The 16165-nt window shown below is 42.8% G+C and overlaps 1 long non-coding RNA gene across 1 annotated transcript in view; it reads right to left on the bottom strand.

The window, feature by feature from the left end:
- Positions 1-3824: 3824 nt before the first annotated feature.
- LOC116470319 (uncharacterized) overlaps positions 3825-16165 on the bottom strand; it is a 42782-nt gene continuing 30441 nt past the window's right edge. The window contains exon 6 of the long non-coding RNA XR_004248575.1: positions 3825-4127. This is a non-coding gene — a long non-coding RNA (uncharacterized LOC116470319). The remainder of the gene's footprint in view (positions 4128-16165) is intronic.

Genomic DNA, 16165 nt, shown 5'->3' with positions numbered 1-16165 from the left:
GGTTGTATCTTAAGTCTCCTAACCCCCTTTTCCAGAAGTGGAGAAACTGCCACCTTCTGAAGGGCTCCTTTCTCATCCAGTAGTTTCCCAGGAAGGATTTTAAAGCTGGAAAAGGGCTCGGGGGATTGAGGGCTGAGTTCACCAACACTGCCTGCCTGAGCAATTTGCAGGATGAAGTGGCCTCTGTCCACTGATTCTCACAGGCCAGGCCCCCTCCTGGTCCACGTGTAGATAACTGCAGTCGTAAATGTTGTGCAAAGGCTGCTGTACAAGCCTTTTAAATAAGAGGCTGTTTTTCAGAACCTGGGCCACATTTGTCCTGGCCTGAGTTAAGAGGTAAAGAACATTCCAATTGTGAGCTTGGATGGAAAAAAATATATTTGAAGTTTTTTTCTGCTAACAAGGTATGCAGAGGACTCAAATTCCAGTAAACGAAGGTTAAAGACGGGCTGATTTGCAGAATACGGTCATCACCCCCACCCCTTAATTTTTCCATAAAGTGCCATAAAAAGCCACTGCACTAACAAACATTTTGGGAAGGGAACAAGCTCCAGGCCAAGAAGCCACAAGCTTAAATGCGGGGAAATCTGAGCCCTGAGGCACAGTTTCCCTAGCAGAGTCATCACTCAAGAAGGGATCAGGCATTAACAGAACTATCCCAACCCAGCACCAAAGTTAAGGCTTCTCTGGGTGCCCTGGGACAGTGCTGGTCAGGAGAAAAGCGCCAGTGTCCCTCACTGGAATTACACCCTTCACCTTGACTTACAATGTGAAATGAGAGCACGTCTCCAAGACTCAGCTTACACCTGAAAAACATCTGAAGAAAAAAGTCTTGTTTTATTTAAAAGATGAAAGGAAAACGCAACGCAATGCAGCTGGATGTATTTTTTAAAATTTATTGTTGTGGAACACAGAAAAATTAATGCTAAGATGGATACAGAAGAGTAAAGTCCCCCCAGAGAGCTAGGCCAACTGTGAAGAAGAGGAATATGGAGGAGGGGCTTATCCTACGAAATGACCTTCTGGCTTGAAAACAGAGACCAGTGAACAGAACAGAGGCCTAGAAGACAGGCCTCTTTATAAATGAGGACTTGAAATATGTTTAACATGGCTTAAAAATCATTGGGAATGGTTAGATTATTTAGTAGATGGTATTGAGAAACTGGCTCACCATATGGAGAACAATAACATCTATATTTCTTTTTTTTTCTTTTTTTTTTTTTTTTTTTTGAGATGGAGTCTTGCTCTGTTGCCCAGGCTGGAGTGCAGGGGTGAAATCTCCGTTCGGTGCAAGCTCCGCCTCCCGGGTTCACCCCATTCTCCTGCCTCAGCCTCCCAAGTAGCTGGGACTACAGGCGCCAGCCACCATGCCCGGCTAATTTTTTGTATTTTAGTAGAGACGGGGTTTCACCGTGTTAGCCAGGATGGTCTCGATCTCCTGACCTCATGATCTGCCCGCCTCGGCCTCCTAAAGTGCTGAGATTACCGGTGTGAGCCACCGCGCCCGGCCCAATAACATCTATATTTCTGTAGTACACAAAGGTGGACTCCAGATGTATCTGATATCCAGTATGAGACGAAGCTTATGGTTAACAAAAGAAAATTTAGAACAGTGTTTTTACAACTTAGAGGTGGGGAGAAACTTTCTAAAGAAGACCTAAAATTACCAAATATAAAGAAAAAAAATGAAGGGTTCGATGACATAAAAGTTGAGGATTTCTTTTTAATGAAAGATTGTAAAGATGAAGTTAAAAATTAAAAAATTGAAGCACAATGTGTGCAACATTTACAATTGACTAACAACCAGTATAGGATATATGAGGGTAACCTGTAAGTCAACAAGAAAGGATCATAAAATCCATCAGAAATAGGGGCAAAGGGCTGGGTATGGCAGTTCGTACCTGCAATCCTAGTACTTCGGGAGGCCAAGGTGGGAGGATTACTTAAGGCCAGGAGGTCAAGATCAGCCTGAGCTACATAGTGAGATCCAGTCTCTACAAAAATAAAAATAAAAAGATTAGCCAGGTGTAGTGGTGTGCACCTGTAGTCCAACCTACTTGGTTCGAGGATCGCTTGAGCCCAGGAGTTCAAGGCTACAGTGAACTAGCATCACACCTAGCACTCCACCCAGGGCAACAGAGCAAAACCCTGTCAAAAAGAAAGAAAGAAAGAAAGAAAGAATGAAAGAAGAAGAAAAAGGGCTGGGCATGGTGGCTCACACCAGTACTCCCAGCACTTTGGGAGGCCAAGGTGGGCGGATCACCTGAGGTCAGGAGTTTGAGATCAGCCTGGCCAACAAGGTAAAAGCCCGTCTCTACTAAAAATACAAAAATTAGCTGGGTGCGATGGTGTGTGCCTATAGTCCCAGCTGCTCAGGAGGCTGAGGCAGGAGAACTGCTTGAACCCGGGAGGCAGAGGTTTCAGTGAGCCAAGATCGCGCCACTGCACTCCAGCCTGGGGAACAGAACAAGACTCTGTCTCAAAAATAAAAATAAAAAAAGAAACAAACAAGCAAAAATAAACAGAGGCAAAGAATATGACAGGTAAATCACAGAGTTTTTAAAAATCCAAATGGTTCACATAATAATACAAAGCTCAAAATCAGGGTAAAGCAAACCAAATCCAATGAGCTATAAGTTTATACTCCTCAGATTGGTAAAAATGGGAAAGTTGGATAATGCCAAGTCTAAGATGTGAGAACACATGACTCTTCATGTCCAGCTCTTAGGATTATAGAAGCGAGGCCAATCTAAAGAATAAGCTCACAAAAATTGAGCATCTATGTACATTAGATCAGTAGTTCCCTTTCAGAATATCCCAAAGAATCCCCACTTGTGTCCAGAAGAGGGAATCTAAGAGGATTTCATGCAGCCAAGACCTGTGATTGCTGGGCCACAGAGGCAACCGGGGGATCCTTAGCTGCAGAAATGGGAAAGTAAATTGAAGAGGTGCCCTTTATGGAATACCATGCAGCAGGTGGAAACAATTATCTGGAATCACTAATTAGCAGTATGTGAAGTTTTTTAAAAATGCAGTACTGGGTGAAAAAATAAGAAAAGGCAAAGCAATCAGGGTTGCTTGGAGAATTAAATGGCAATAAAACCCTTGATGTAGCAATTGGCTCAAAGAAGACTTTAGGTCCTATCCACAGGTAGGTGGGGAATTAGAGGGGTCAGTCCACCCTGACAAAAGACTCAAGACCATAGAGATGGAAGTGAAATTTGAAAAGATTCGAAAGAGACTTTGTGGACTATCTGCTAATAAATTTTCTTTCCTGCATCCTTTCTTTCTCACTTGGTAGTGGAGTCTAGACTTTTACAAGAAAGAAAACTCAGAACATGAAACACTGCACCTCTGGCTGACAGTCTACCTGTCCTGGTGTTCCTTAGGACATTTGAGAATTGCCCTAGCCACTTGCTGCATTTGCTCAAATTAATTCTAGGGAATTTGTTTATGTGGGTTCAGAATTCTTCACTGTCTCCCTTGACTCCCCCATATGTAGTCTGTGATAAGTGGCCATGGATAGAACTGTGCTGAAAGTTCTTTCACCGTGGTTAACAAAATCTACTGAGTAACGCTTCATATAGAGTATGGAGAAGCCAAAAGTGATTGGATAGAATGATTTTTTTTTTTCCCTTTCTTCTTCTTACCATATATATACTTTTAAGAGTATCCGTTATTGCTAATGTCTGCTACCAAAATGTCGGTGACCAAAATGTAGAAAGGAAGAAGGAAAACGGACAGCTTGTCTAACATTCTTGCTCTGAAAATCCCAAGAGATGAGATTCCATCTCTAAGCAGAAGGCCAGGGAGTCCTCTCTTAGTGCAGGAGGCAGCAGGATATTTTTACCGCATTTGCGATCGGGGTCACAGAGAGGGGCAAGGAGATGAATTCCAAGAATGGAACAGAATCTAGCTCTCTCCAAAGGAAATCCAGGGTTTGGAAAACTCCCAAGGAGCAATAATTCAACTGAACTAACCTGATGAACTGTTTTCAAATGAGTATGGAGAAATATAGTGAAACATTGAACAGCTTCCTAGAATTGAAGCAACTGGGCAAAGGTGCCTTTTATTAGACCTTTGCAGTACGCCCAGAGAACCGGTTAGAGTGTGGGGTTCAGCTCCATCTGGAAGAGAGAAAGACTTGATTTTATTCCCCAGTAGAAGGTTCTCTAGAGCAGTGCATATGTTTTTCACTTCCTTATAATTATTTATTCAAAACTGAAATATCAGCAAATCAAAGTCTACTCCATGCATTGAGTACCTACTCTCTGCCCATCATCTGCTGGGGCTTTTCTCTATCTTATCTCAGAGAATCCTCCCCAAATGCTTCAAGGAAAAGATGATCTTTCCCCATTTTTCAGAAGAGGAAGTCTCTGAGAGGACAGACACATTTTGAAGGTCAGATAGCTTTTAAAAGCAGATCTGGATTCAAACCCAGACAGCTGAGTCCAAATCTGGAACTTTCTTCAGCCCTTATTCCCATGACCACACCCCTGCTTCTAAGGGATGTCAGGCAGCCTAGAAGGTCCCATGAGATTTAGAAATAAAGGGATAAATTGTCCTTTCCTCACCCACTTTCTAGCAAAAATGCTAGGGGAGCAGCTGTGTGTTAAAAACGAGTTGGGGCGGAAATAAAGATAATAAAGATAGTGAACTTTCATTGAGTTTTGGGTCAAACATTGTGATAAATGTTCGGTCTGAGCCACATTCCTATGAGCTGGCCCTATTACTGTTTCTGTTTTTTTTTTTATTTGAGGGAATTAAGTTTCAAAGGTTAACTAATTATTTAAACTCAAACAACTAGTACTTCTTAGAATAGATCCTAAATTGATCTGACTCTCAAACCAGTGTTTTAAAAATACTACAATAAACTGCTTCCTTGGGATATGGCAATGTGAGTTAGGCGTGGCAGCTATCGTGGTTGTGTTATGGTGGTGGGAACAGCAGTGACGGTATTGTTTTCATTGTTCTTGGTGGTGGTGATATTAATGATGATAAGTAATTGGTGAAGGTGGTTGTCCTCATAGTGGTGTGATGGTGTTGGTGGTGGTGATGGTGGAGGTGGGGGTGGGGTGATGGTGGTGGAGGTGGTGATGGTGGGGAGGCAGTGGTGATGATGACAGCAGTGGTGATGATGATGGTGGTGGTGGTGGTGGTGGTGGTGGTGGTGGTGATGGTGGGAGAGGGATGATGACGATCATGATGGCGATGGTGCTGGTGGTAATGGTGGTGGTGGTGGAGGCCATGGTAGGAGAGAGGGTGGCAACTGTTCTGGTAGTGGTGCGGTGGTGGTGGTGGTGGTGGTGAGGGTGGCGGTGGGGTGGTGGTGGAAATAGAAGCGTTGTTGCTGGTGGTGATAATGGTATTGGTGTTGGTAGGGGTGGTGGTAGTGGTGGAGGTGGTGGTGGTGAGGATGGGGGTGGGGTGATGGTTACCATGACAGAAGTGATAAGAGTGATGAGGTGGTGATTACATTGATTATGGAGGTGGTAGCTATGGGGTTCTTGACAGTGGTTAATTCACCCTCCTAGATGATATCTTCTTTTGAGAAATTCTGAAACAAGAACACTTCTGTTTTCTCTGTGCCTTTAAAGGTCGATTCACTTGTTTTTTCCATAGGCTTCAGGAAAGAGGCACTGGCCTTTACTTCTCCACCTCGATTCACTTCCATGCTGTTGACAAATGTTATAGTTGCCCAGGATCAGAGGGAGAGACAGACCCCGTGACCATTTCCCCAAAGGCGGCCTTTGGCCACTCTGTGCACTGGAGCACATGACCCTCTGCCTCGCCCCTGCCACATTAACCAGGTGACTGTCTGCCAAGGCCCAGCCCAGTCCAAAGGGAATTGGGATTCAGTGTCCCAAACAAGGCACTGATTAGCTGGTAATCAGGCAGTGATTAGCAGGTCGGGTCACCTGCAGTTCAGTGCCCATTGTTCCCAGCAAAGTCCTGGGATATTTGCCACACGGCTGGCCAGTCTGAATGTCTGAGGATTCCGATGCCTGCAGCTCTGCTGTGGAGATGTGTGATTAGGAACAAATCCTCTGTTCTCTAAGCCCATCCCCCCAGGAGGCAGTGCGGTGAATCCCCTTCTCTATTCACACACAAAGGACTGGGGAGAAGAATGGCCTGCGTAGGAGCTCAACAGTGACAGAGAGGTGAGGCCCCAAGGATGCAGTGAAGAACTGAAAGCAAATTAGCACGTTCCTCTTCTTGCACCATGATGACTGAGCGTGGAGGAACCTGGCAAGCCCACGTCCAGATTGGGATTCTACTGTGATCTTGAGATGTGACGTTGGACAGGATTTTTAACCTCTGAGCTTCTTTACCTTGATTTTGAGAGGTTAATAATAACACTTGCCTCTTCAGCCTTTGAAGTTCAGATTTAGAAAATGAACATAAAGCAGTTACTACAGTCTCTGTAGCATGTGAACAATGCATACTATCACCGTTATCATCGGTCATAGTAATATCAATATTTAAAATATCATAATTATTTGAAATACTTTATTTAAAATATGCCTCTGTAACATCACTTCTAAATGAGAGATAGCCCCTTTTGTAGGAGGCCATGATAAGGATGAGAAGAGATAATTCTTATAAAGCTTTCATCACAGGGCCTAGCAAGTAATTAGCACTCAATAAATCATAGTAATAATGGTGATCACCATCATTATTGTTTGTACAAAGTTGAATGGAAAAGGCTATTTTGTAGCATTTTTCACTGTATTGTAGCATGTGACCATGAAAATTTAGACAAAGCATAATTTTTTGAGCTAAAAGGAGATTAATGAAATTATTCATGGCACATTCACACCATTGGACACTGTTCAGCTTTATAGTCTATGTGCCCTTCTACCACCTGGAGAGCTTGCTAAAATTCTTATTTGGTAAATCTGGGGTCAGCCCAAGATTACGCATTTCCAATGCATTCTTGAGTGATTCCAGGGCTACCTGTCCATGGACCCCACTTTGAGTAAACAGGATGTACACTTTCACAATAAAAAATGTGTATACGCATTTATACAGAAATATAGAAAAAAATTCCTATGCTATACTCAAGATGGGGCACAGTGTTTTTCACCCCCTTCACTAAACTGTACTATCTTTCCCAAAAATTTAATAACAAACACGTAAAAACATTTAAAAATGCAATAAATTTTATTGATGCAAGTTCTTCCCTTCTCTAAAAGTTTGTCACACAGCCAGGTTTTCCAGGACATTCTCTGCCAGGTCTGCATGCCTGATGCCATGATTTTCTCCTAGAGCCACACTAGGCCTTTTCAGCATCCTAACCACAAGGAAATCACATTAATGCATGCTCATTCTGGAGGCTTCAGCTCTCCAAGGAGCAGGTGGGCCCCAGCTCAGATATAGTTGCTGGCCAGAGTTCAGGGCTCAGAGGCGTGCAGGCCAGCCAGGTGCAAGATGAACAGTTATTAACTCAGAGAAGCCCAGAGAGTTTCTAAAGTCTGATTCTGGCTGCATTTGGAAAGGGCGTTCCCGTTAACATGGCGGGGTGCTTTCTGCAGTTTAAAGGAGCTCAAGGAAGTTTCTTTTACAAAAGAGATGGCTCCACTAGCCCTTCCTCTAAGGGGTGGCCTGAGAGAGGACACTTGTGATCTAAGGGTAGGTGGGTATAAGGTCTTTTCTTCCTTTTGAGTCCCCTCAATGGAGACTGGGATATTTACTTGGGTACTTGAGCCCAGTATTTATCTTATTCTCATCAGACTGTTTCTGTCACTGAGAGGTTGAAAGAGGTCTGAATGAGCATCCAGAGACAGAATTAGATAGAAACTCGGTTGAATTTTGACCTTGCCATTTAATAGCTAAACTGCCTTAGGCCTAAGCAGTGACTCTGTTTCCTCCCATGGAAAATGGAAGTGGCAATACTCTGGTCTCTCCAGGATTCAAACTTATGGAGCTAAAGATCCTAGTTTCCAGTTAGGTAAAAGCAGGCTTGCAAATGCCAATACATTTTGAATCTCAGCTTGTGTCAGGTGGGTATTATTACCTGTTTTCTATTGGAGGACATTTAGGCTTGGTAGTGCGGGGAGGTGTTCAGTCACTTACGTAGGTTCACTCACCTAGTAGGCGATGCAGTGAGACTCATACCCGAAAGTTTCAGTTTCTACATCCAGTCTTTTGACTGATTGGTCTCATCTTTGATTATTATTGAAGATTAATGCTACATTGACGCAGATTGACGATGAGAGATGAGGGGAATGTTGAAGAGATAGAAAGCAAATAGAGAATGAAACATGCTTGGCCAGACATGGCAACATAAACCCTGTCCATGGTGCCCTGTTGTCTTGGGTGCTGCTGTGGTTAGGTCAGGAGCGGTGGGAAGTCTGGAGCCATATGGAAGCTACACAGCCACACGATGAGGCAGACCTCTAAGTGGGGCCACTCTTGGCACGTCCATGTTGAGCTCAGCAGCAACGTGATGAGTTGAAATACTGAAAAGGAAAGTTCTAGGTTGCTCGTCATCATTTAATCTATGCACCTACTCCTTGGCATTTCCTATTTCCTGCTTTGCGCTGAAGCTGGACATTCTTTCCAAGAATCCTTTATGTCAGTCCTTTTGGGATTCAAAGAGTTGTGGTAATGGTGACCTCAGTTCACATCGACATTCCACCGGGAGAGCACAAAGCTGGGGCCCTCTCTGCCTCCAGGAAGTAAAAGAGACTGTGGAAGAAGTGTTGTTAACTAATGTTCTTACTACAGAAAGCCAGGGGACGTGCTGCTCATCCCTGCAGCTCCAAGTGAGGAGAATTTTGGAAATAAATAAATTCAGTAACTTATAGATACATGTGATAAACTCTCACTCACCAGGATCTGATAGACTAGTAGTTAATACAATTTTTGCATAGCTTGCATTTCCTGATAATATAGATGTATCTGCTATTAAAATTCCACTTTCCTTGTAGCAAAGTTAACTTTTTGTTATTCTAGAATGGCAAATTGAGTCATGTGAAGTTTTGGGAATCACACACACATCAGGTAATGCCATAACAAAAGTCGTTTTTGCCTGCAGTATATTTTGAGGACAATGAAACCATTCAATCATTGCCCAGAATGATAATTATCTTTTTGGACACATGACCTCATATTCCCAATCTATTAAGCACACAAAATCTGAAAATGAGTGGTATTAGTGATTCTATTGAAATGGATACAAGGGAACCGAAACAAAATAAAGCCAGCTTTAGTTTGTAATCCCCGAAAAAAATAAGTGCTAAGAGGATGGGTGACTTAGGACACTTAGAAAAGAAAAACCAACACGGAAAAATAAAACAGTAAATGCATGTGTCTTTTGACTTACTAGATGTCTGAACTTCATTGCTTCAGGGCACATCAGCTTGGGGAGGGGAGTTGACTCAGGTGTGGCTAACAATTGTGATGGCCTATGACCAAATTCCACAGTAAAGTGATTGGTACCCCAATCTCTCCTCTGCTCTTTTTGTTTTTTTGTAATCATCCCAGGTAGACATTAACATTTTCTGCAGAAGCCAACTGACAGAAAGATTAGCTACATCAGAAACAGCTGCTTCCAGTAGTCTCGGCTTCATTCTAGGGGCAATCTTATCCAGAGTATTAGAACATCATTTTTTAAAGACCCAGGTGCAAGTCACGCCAAGGTGGTGTGTATTAGAAGATGTGTGGCCATCCAGTGTAACTTTCACAAACTTTCTTTACTGGCACAGACCTATTGGTGATCTAGGTGAGAATACAGGTTATTGGCATCTCTCCAACTGAAGTCAGCACCCTGCCTTTCTCCAACATTCTCTGCAGAGAAACGTGAATCTTAATTCATACCATATTCTTCATATGAATCTTCATGTCCATGTACTGGTCTCCACATTCCACGGCTCCAAAGGTCATTGTTTTTATTTCTCCTTGAAGGACTAGAAGTGGATTCTCAGGCAAATTGAAACTTTGGGCAAGTCCCAGAAGTTCTAAGGTGGTAATGCTGATCAAATGTCTCTACTGTCCATCTTTAACCCCTCTTATGCCCCTTACCTCACCCCTCTGGAGACCCAGATTAAAAACGCTTCAGAGCAGGAAACCTGGTTGATGGATTGATCAATCAACCAGCAAGTATTTATTGAGAGCACCTAATTTTTGCTCAGCAAATGCTGACGGGAGCAGATGGTGCAGTGACAGGTAATAGAGGACTCTTCAAAGTCAGGTAGAGGACTCGAAACTGAGGCTCAACTCACCGCGTCTTCTTTCAAGAGACAGCAGTTGAACACCTACACACAACCTGTGCAGCATGCTTGCAAATGGGAATAAAAAAGGCAGACTAGATTTCTATTCCCTTAGAGTTTACAGTTTATCAGGGTCATAATTCTTTTAAGTACTTAAAATTAATGTGCACTATGATTGGAAAACAGACTGCTTAGGCAGCTTATGGTGGTTAAGAAAGTGGGAACGTGTAAAGTTGTTTTTAGCTTTTTGAGGCCTGGAAGGATATGACCATGCAGTGAGTGGGTAATGTGATTTTGGTAGCAAGACAGATTGAAGAGTGGAGAGTGAGTAGTGTCCTCCCAAAATTCATGTCCTCCCAGAAACTCAGAATGTGAGATTATGTGTAAATAGGGTCTTTGCAGATATAATGAAATTAAGATTAAGTCATAATGATTTAGGGTGGGTAATAAATCCATAAATCCAGTGACTAGTGTCCTTGTAAAGACACAGACAGAGGTAAGAAGGGCAGATATCAGAATGATATGGCTACAGGCCAAGGAATGCCAAGGATTTCTGGCCACCACTAGCTGCTTGGAGAGTTGCATGGAACAGATGATTTCCTAGAACCTTTGGATGGAGCACGGCCCTGCCAACACCTTGATTTCAGACTTTCAGCCTCTAGAGCTACAGGAGAATAAACTTCTGTTGTTCTAAACCACCCAATTTGTGAAAATTTGTTATAGTAGCCTTGAGTAATGAATGCAAGAGACAACTGCCTGGGGTGAAGAAGATTCCTGGTTAAAGGATGTATGAGTGCTGCCCTGGAAAATGAGGGCCAAGGTGAGAAAGAATGGCAAGTTTCTATTTGTATGGTTGTGGACAAGATAATAGCTGAAGACCCTAATGGAATAAACAGAGTATGTTTTTTCCAGCTTGTTTTATAATAAACCACCTAAAGAGCATGAAGAGACAAAGATTGAACTTCTCAAGACATGTATCCGTTTATGGAACGGAATGAAAAAGAGTAAGCAAGGGAGAAAGTGAAGGAGTTACTGGCAATATTCCATTGAACTCAGTAGATACTTATTAAGCCTTGCCTATTCCATACCTCTAAGGAATGCACAGTGTGAGTTGGGAGCAAAACTAGAGAATTTCCATCCAAGGGATATAGGCAATGATTGAAGTAAGCTGAACGAATAGAAACAGTGAAAACAAAAAGAAACAATGGTCCCAGTCTAAGGATGATCAGGATGTCTTTGCAGAGATGACATCTGTAGGCAGGCTGAAAGGATCTTTCAGGATTGGACAGAAGACAGAAGGGCAGAAGAGAGAAGAAAGTCCAGAGTACACCATCGTATCTCAATGCTCCTTGAATAGTTGCTATGTTTAATTCTGGTGCCTCTTATAGCACACAAAGGCACACGGAAATGGTGGAGTGAGTGAATAAATGAATGAACTAATGAAATGACCCAGGAGCCAAGAGAGGAGAGCACTTTGTCAAGTAAGAGGGGGTAATGAACATTATAAAAAGCAAGAGAGAGGCTGAGAAAGACAAGTATGAATGTCAAGAAACTAATAGGTCAATAGAACATTGAAGAGCTAGGAGCTTAGGAGAAGTCAGAGGCAATTCCTAGGAGCTGAGAAGAAAAGAGTGAGCCGTGAGGAAGAAAGCTTGTGCTGATGAAGGCTCAAGGAGTATGGCTGAAAAAAAATATTGGAGAGAGGTTAATAGTGTTTTTGTATTAAAGCTGGAACAGAAATTGAATACCACATGTTCTCACTTATAAGTGGGAGCTAAACATTGAGTACACGTGGACACAAAGAAGGGAACAATGGATACCAGGGCCCACTTGAGGGTGGAGGGCAGGAGAAGGATGAGGATCAGAAAACTATTGAGTACCATGCTCATTACATGGGTGACAAAATAATTTATATGCCAAACCCCTGCAACATGCCATTTACCCATGTAACAAACCTGTGCTTGTATCCCTCAAACCTAAAATAAAAGTTGGAAAGAAAAAAAAGAATGTTAGGAAGATTGTGTCTGAAGGTAAAGGATAAGGAAATTTGAGGATGATGGAGACAGGAGTCATACAGTTTCTTAGGAGCCATGGGTGGAAGAATAAATGAAATAACCAACATGTATTGAGCACCTACTGTATGCCAGGCACTAAACTAGCTATTTTCAAATACTTTTTTAAAAAAATAATCTGGAAGCTACGCTTCATGGGAAGTGTTAGTTTTAGAAAGAATAATGGATTTCCCTCTAATGACGGGAGTAGAGGAGACAAATGAATTTTATAAGCAGATGGGTTGAAAGAGGAATCTTTTCATTCATCAGGTATCTACGGGGTACGCCCTCTGTGCTGGACACTCTATAAAGGGCCTCAGGTATATCACCTAATGGGAACCTTAGAATGCCCCTAGAACGTTCTATCATGATTCTCATCTTGGAGACAAGGATTTCATAGACAAGCTCTAGTAAAACGATTCAAAGCTGAGTATGTCTGCACAAACAACTACATATGTCTCAGCCTCAGTTTCTACATCTGTATAACTTTTCTTCCCATGGTTGTTGTGAGGGTGAAGCAAGGAGAAAGTGCCCACTAAAGGGCAGTTCTTGTTTTTAACCTTACTTTACTCCTTTGGAATGAGGCCATTGGGTCCTTACTACACCCTCACCCCTCTACCAACGTTGCCCATTGCTTTTCAGAATTGAAGACGTCCTGGAGCCCCAAAACAGGTGTCAGCAGCATTACCACATCAGATCAATCTGTAAGCTTGAGCACAAGATGTCTACTCTTTGCTCCCAGAAAAGAAGTCATGTTGGGAAGGCCAGCTAAATATAGAACATGACCCAAAAGCAAAGGGCGTCTCCGAAAGGGATAATGCAGACCGAGACAATAGTTTCACAGATCAATAGGAAACATTTAAAGGTCCACTGATGAGCTAGACTGCAGGGGCGCTCCTCTTCTATAAAAGGAAAATAAAATGGATCAATAAGAAATGAAAATTGATATTAAATGGCTGAGATTTACTTTCTGCTACCAAGGGTTCTTCTCCAAGCTGGATCTCTGGTCAGACTTGTTCATTCCCTTCCAACCCTCTATGGTGAGATCCCAAGGCGGTGGAAAAAGATAAATAGACGTGGAAACAGTCCCCAAAAATGGCTGCAGTAAGGCCATACAGCATACCTAACACATCTACTGGTTAGCATAAAAACAACTAATTTGTCTGAAGGCAACATGTTGGGTGTAGGAGGAAAATGTATGCTTTAAACCTCAACCCATCACCCTCCACTCTTCAGTCTTTATTTATGTCTGTGTATCAGCAATGTGGCACATTCTAAATAGTTTTCTGGTGTATTTTAAGGATTCATCTACCAATTCTGTGATCTTGGGCAAGTGATTTAACTTCTCTGAGTCTCAGTTTTCTCATCTATAATTATGTCAGTATTATCATGATAAAATAATAGAAATGATTATTGTCACCTTCCTCATCCCTACCATTATCACCCCATCACCATCCTGAAAACTAATATCAAAATGGCTGAATGCCCACGTGGCTTTATAGGAGGAGATTTAGAGCCAGAAAGACCAAATTTATTAGCGAGGTTATCTTGAGCAAGCTGTGAATCTACTCTGATCTTCATGCAATTCGTCATGGACTTGGACAACATCTTTCCTGGTTATTATGAAGACTGGAGAAGACATGTACAACACTTAGCACTGTGTCTCGTACATAATGAAAACTCAGTACTGGTCCTTAGTCTTTGCCCTGATTCTAGTCTGTGATAGTGTTAGACTAACATCTTGGTGAGCCCATACTGACCACTGGGAGTCCAAGTTGACTCTGAGAAAACTAAAAGAAAGGCAAACAAAAGGATATATTTGGAGGGAGAGAGGATGGAAAGCCACATAGTCTGGTTCGGCATGAGACTGAGAGAGGTCTGGGCAGGTTCAGCCCCCCTGGAGAGAGAACATCCCACCACTGCTACCTCTCCTCCTTTCTCCTGCCCTAGTGCAGAGCACACAGCTTCGCCCCTCAGCTGATTGGAGCGGGGTGGGGGGTGCCTGTGGGCAGTGCAAAGAGACGAAGGGCTTCTCCTTCCAGCACACAGCACTGGCTAGTGGGGGGTTTCTGTCTCCCCCACCCAACCACCTCCACCCTCACCTTGCGGCTGGGATTCTGGGCTCCCTGCATTCATGGTGTAGGATAGCAGGGGCCATGGATCAAGATGACTCCTCTCCTACCATAGGTGCTGATTCATTCAGCACTAACTGAGCGCCAACTCTGTGTCCACATCCTGCTGCATAGCAGGGGCCATGAGTCAAATGAAACAAAGTCCTTACCCTGAGGCCATCCTACACTGAGCAGTAATCACGGGTATCACAAAATGCCCTGCTCCCCACCACTTCATTTTGCCTCAAAGGGACAACTCTTGAGAATTTACGATTCTATCCCATTTTTTTTTCAGAAACTCCTTTACATCTTTTTTCCGCAAAACTCATACCCTCCCAAACCCACCCTGAATCCTGCACACCTCACTCATTTCCCTCACATCTCTGAGTCTTTTCCCTCCACAGTCTCCCCTCCTGGTTTCTTGTTCTGCAATACCTTCTTTCCCATGTTATACTTGGATTTTACTCCTTCCTCTTGTCTATGCTGCTCAGTGGCCAGTTTTCCCCAGTGGAGGCTGGGGACATTCTCTTTCTACGTCCCTGTTTATCTCTACTCTGAATAAGTCAATATGCAAACGTCTGGGTGTCCAACTCATCCCCCCAGAAGGGATTCTCTTTAGCCTGACAGCCTATTATACTTGTTGTGGGTGGCCTACAGTGTGTCTGGGTGAGGCATATGCAGACTGTAAAAAAGAAAAAAAACTGGCAGGCCAGACCCTTTGTTTCCCTACTATCTGACTAATAAGAGATTCTTTCACTATAATATTTCTTCTGCTATTCTAGTTGTTCTTATCACACTCATTGCCTGATTCCTCTAGGTTCTCTTATATCTCCATTTTGAATTCCCTTGTAGGCACTGTGTCTTCAGTAAGTGTTTCAATTTTGAACCCAAAGAAAACCTGTGTGTCCATTTCTTTCTCCTCTATTTTTCTTTTCTTGACACACTAATTCCTTAGAAGTGGGAAAGGGACTGACATCTGTGTGTCTATGCCTCTATGTGATAGATGTTATAAAACACTTCCGTGGATATATCTCATGTAGAAGAAATTAGCCTCATTTTAACAGTGAGGGAACTGAGGAGAGAAAGCTTCAACCATGTGTTCTAGCTCACACATAAGAACATGAAAAGCCTCCAAGACTTCACGCTATCTGTCCCTTGAAATGTACCCATGTGGCTGACATATGCAAACACATGCAAACCCAGGCAGTGGGCCCATGTGACATTCATTATAGAAAGTGTTTCTTTAATTATCTCTCATTCCTGACTCCCACCGAGGTCTTCATAATGGGTTTAGAATTACTGTCTTCTAAGTGATTCTGTGTGCAAAGTTGTATAATGAAAAGGGTACAAATTTGAGCAAATCTAGGGCAGAGAGTAGACCCAGAATGGCTGAGATCAAATCCCAGTTCTTATTATCTGGATGACCTCGGGTGATGGGGATAATAGGAACACTTTCCTCATAGGGGTCTTTCCTTCTTATTGCCTCCTCCTGAAGAATGAGGATGAGGATGATTTAGGTAGATGTGTGTAAACCACTTACACCCTTGTTTAGCCCATGGTAAAGCTATCAAAATGGACATTGTTGATTTTATTATCTGTGGTCTTGTTGGCCTTACCACTTGTTAGCTGCAAGACCCTTGGATACCTCTCTTGACATCTCCGAACTTCATTTTTCTTGTTGGTGACACAGGGGTAATACTTCCCACATCGAAGCTTTGCTGTGAACCTCTGATCAGATAAGCCATGTAAAGCCACTAACTCAGGGACTTGGTTGTAGCAAGTGCTTTCT

The sequence above is a fragment of the Hylobates moloch genome, unplaced genomic scaffold (assembly GCF_009828535.3).
Source record: "Hylobates moloch isolate HMO894 unplaced genomic scaffold, HMol_V3 SCAFFOLD_6, whole genome shotgun sequence".
Lineage (NCBI taxonomy): Eukaryota > Metazoa > Chordata > Mammalia > Primates > Hylobatidae > Hylobates > Hylobates moloch.
The sequence above is the reverse complement of the archived record's forward strand: the minus strand, read 5'-3'. Positions and strand labels throughout refer to the sequence as shown.